Raw genomic sequence first — 3,956 nt, forward strand, 5'->3', positions numbered from 1 at the left:
AGGCAAGACGACATGATCAGAAGAGTAAGGGATTCAATTCTAACTCAAAGATCGAAGAGTGCACCAGAAATAAGGACAAGATAGCACGATCAATCCTAGAGTAGTGATTTGATAACCAACACACTAAGAATGATATTAATGTCCGTTAACTACCAAGCAACACGGTTGCTAGGAGTATTGATTTCACACATCATGGTTCACTTGTTGGTATTCTGGTTACAATAACACGGAGACTGAGGAATGAACGATGATGGCGAGAAGTATCACTGTATCAAGAGTTCATAGGAGGTTGTGCAATTCCTATGATATTCCTGACATAAAGAGAGCAATACTTCAGGGTAGAACAGAATCAAAAGTTGGATTGGCATTTTGATCTGCGGAATACAACTGCTTTGACCCAATCCTAGATATGGATGAGGTACTAGAGTTTGTTTCTCCTGGTCATTCTGAAATAGAACGGCTTGACGGACCAGAAGAATAATAGGCACCTATTAATGAATGCTCACATACTCTTGACTATCAATTGATAGATGAAGGTCGGAATATAACTGAAGGGGGACAACTCAAAGGAACATATAACTTTCTGAGTTCTGGATGCATAGATTAGTATGTCGAGCAAAGATCAACATTTCTTTCGGACAACCCATGCAGAAAGGTAGGACTGGCAGAGTCACAAGGTAGAACGGAGAACTCATCGAGAGCACTCTTATTGTGATCTTTTGATCCAGCAAACTTCTGCCATAAGTCATTCATAGTATTTGGAAGAAGGAAATACCACGGACCTCGAGGACTAATGCAAAGGTTACTAATATCCTAAAGGAACTAGCAACACTATCAACATGAGGTAAGTAGGGTGAACCTCAGGTTCACGAACCCAGAAATCGAATGCATACTACTAAATGGTATCATGGGAGGCTTTCGAGAATGGTGGCCAGAATCATCACACTGGGAACACAAGACATGGCCATATTACCAGGTGATCCTCTAAGATGCCTAGGGTCATAATACTAGTTACAACATATATGTCAAGGCAAAGAGTACCTCAACAGACGATTAGTGTGCTTATACTGACCAAAAGGACATCGGGAACAGGAAGGAAGAATTTGCAAATGCATCAGATAGTTTAGAAACCTGGGATGACTCGGACAGCATAACGGCTGTAAATGCTCAAAAAGATTTGAGACATCCTGCAAAATGGTGGCATAACCACTCAACATCACAATATCAAGGTTCTGAGGCCAGCTATGAACATATGGACATAGTAGGAACTGAACTGAGGCTTGAACTCAACAGTCCTAGGCAACTACGGTTTAGTAACACGTTATCCTGAGAGATAGAAGAGAAGCCTAGTTCTTAATCTCGCAGAAAAGAAGAGGTTGACTCAGAGCAGAAGAGCATAAGGTAAAGGAGTAAAAAGAGCCTTACATTCCCATCCACAATCAATTCCCTTATATAACTAAAGCATTTCTAGACACGACTTCGACCAGCTTGGCTTGGTAATCCTACAGGCAGTCAGGCTCTGATACCAAAGCTGTCAGGACCCCGATTCTAAGTCACATCGATCTAGCCTATAACACCTCATATCACTTTGCGGCCTCACGCACGGTATCCCCATGGGTGTCGCCTTACCATGGCCCGGGACCGTTTGCGCCTTTTGGCTCACGTATATGATAGTGTCGCTAGCATCCATATGACAGAGAACCTGAGCCAACATGACTAGTCATGAACCCAAAGTGGCACTAACTTACGGGGATAGGCATTCATGAATCAACATCGAGCATGTCAGTCAGCAGCGTGTGAATCCGGGCTGTAGCAACTGGGCTAACAGGACTCTGGGAACCCGGGCAATAGCAGGCTAGCAGGACTCCGGATGTCACAGCGTGACATTTCCCTGAAGGGACAGACACAGGAACGAAGTGAATCACATGCCGGCCAGTCTAAGTGTTCCAGAGCAGTAGTGCTGGGCTTGAAGGACTCCGGTGAACCGGGCTGTAGCGGACTACTATGGCTCGTGGGAGCACAAGACTACATTTCCCCATAAGAGAGGCTACCAAGGATGAACAACTAGGTTGTCGGATCCCACAGATACCAAGCATTTCAATCATACACACAATATGCTCGATATGTGTAAATACAACATGGCATCACAACATAACTCTACGACTCAAGTATTTATTCATTAGGCTCCGAAGAGCCAGATAATTCAAACATGGGTCTCATGACCCAACATTCAGAGCATACAAGTCAAAGCACATGCGGAAGCTTAACATGTCTGAGTGCAGACTACTACAAATGAAGAAGGCTGAGAAGCCTGACTATCTACCAGATCCTGCCGAGGGCACAAGATCGTAGCTGAGGTAACAAGCTAAACATCGAAGCCCACGTGGGACTACTAGTGAGACTGAAGTCTCTCTACAAAACATAAATTAAGCGAACGTGAGTACAAATGTACCCAGCAAGACTTACATCAGAACTAACTACATATGCATCGGTATCATCAAATGGGTGGTGGAGTTTAACTGCAGCAAGCTAGCTTTGACTCGGTGGCTATCCTGAACTACGACTACAAATAACTCTTTGAGGTGGCGCACACGAGTCCACAAATTCACCATACCAATACACCACTATGGATCCGCTCCCGTCTCCCTGCGAGAATGCCTTCCATAGCACTCACACTTATCTTGCGCATTTTAGAGTATCCACTTTCACTTGTCTATGAACTATGCAAGGGGTCCAGGTTTCCATATCCGAGGAATCCGGCTATTCGAATAGATAATGATAACCCTGCAGGGGTGTACTTCTTCACACAGGCTCTCACCACTTACCACCATGTACACATCGTGTATCTCGGCAACCTTCAAGCGAAAGCCTGGTGAGGGAGTCGGCCACGACCTGACTAATCACACAAGTCTCTCGTCCAGGTTTATCGCCTATTCGGGTTCCATCCGCAAGGAGATCAGGCCAGGGTGTCGCTCATGGCCCCAAACGATGTGTGCAGGGTTCCCAAGCCCACCATCCGGGTGCCACTTGGTACACCGTGCCACTGTGCCTAGTCTGTCCCAAGCCCACCTGTACCGGGTGCCACTTGGTAGACTACTAACACTACCTACAAACACCAGAAACTAGTTGCAACTCCTGGACAGAGATCGAGTTGATTAATAAGCCGAGAGGGGCCGAGTTACCGGAACCCAATGTGTGGTAGTAACTGTTCATGGATCACAAACACAGAACCTAGTTCTTGAGAACGGCTGCAATGAGACAACCCACCATGTACTCCTACATGGCCTCTCACCGCTACCTTTACCAAATCGTGTTCACACACTTAGCTCTCAACGGTAGGACATGTTCACCATGTTCCAATTCATTCCTGATGAGTCAGACCTGACTCAACTCTAAGAAGTAGCAGGCATGACAACAAGCATGAATGAGTAGGCACATGAGGGCTCAAACAATTCCTACTCATACTAGTGGGTTTCATCTATTTACTGTGGCAATGACAGGTCATGCAGAGGAAAGGGGTTCAACTACCACAGCATGTAACAGTTGAATCGGTGTTGTCCTAATGTAGTAAAAGAGAGCAAGAGCGAGAGAGTGGGATTGTATCGGAATGAACAAGGGGGTTTTGCTTGCCTGGCACTTCTGAAGATATTATAGCTCTTCATCAGTGTCATCGAACTCATCGTCGGGATACGCCTACCGAGAGGGGACAAGCACCGGCAATAGAGAAGAACACAATCAATGCAAATGCGACAATATGATGCATGATCATGGCATGTATATGTGATGTTGTTTGTGCTAATGCAAACAGCAACAAGTTCAATGGAGCTCATTTGAATCAAGGATTCAAATGCAACTCCAAACTTAAGCATTTTAAATGCCCTTTATGTGTTTTCATATATAGAGCCGGTTTAGGTTGGTTTATCATGCATGAAACTAGTATAGATGGATAGATTGAA

This window comes from Triticum urartu, chromosome 2, assembly GCF_003073215.2.
Source record: "Triticum urartu cultivar G1812 chromosome 2, Tu2.1, whole genome shotgun sequence".
Lineage (NCBI taxonomy): Eukaryota > Viridiplantae > Streptophyta > Magnoliopsida > Poales > Poaceae > Triticum > Triticum urartu.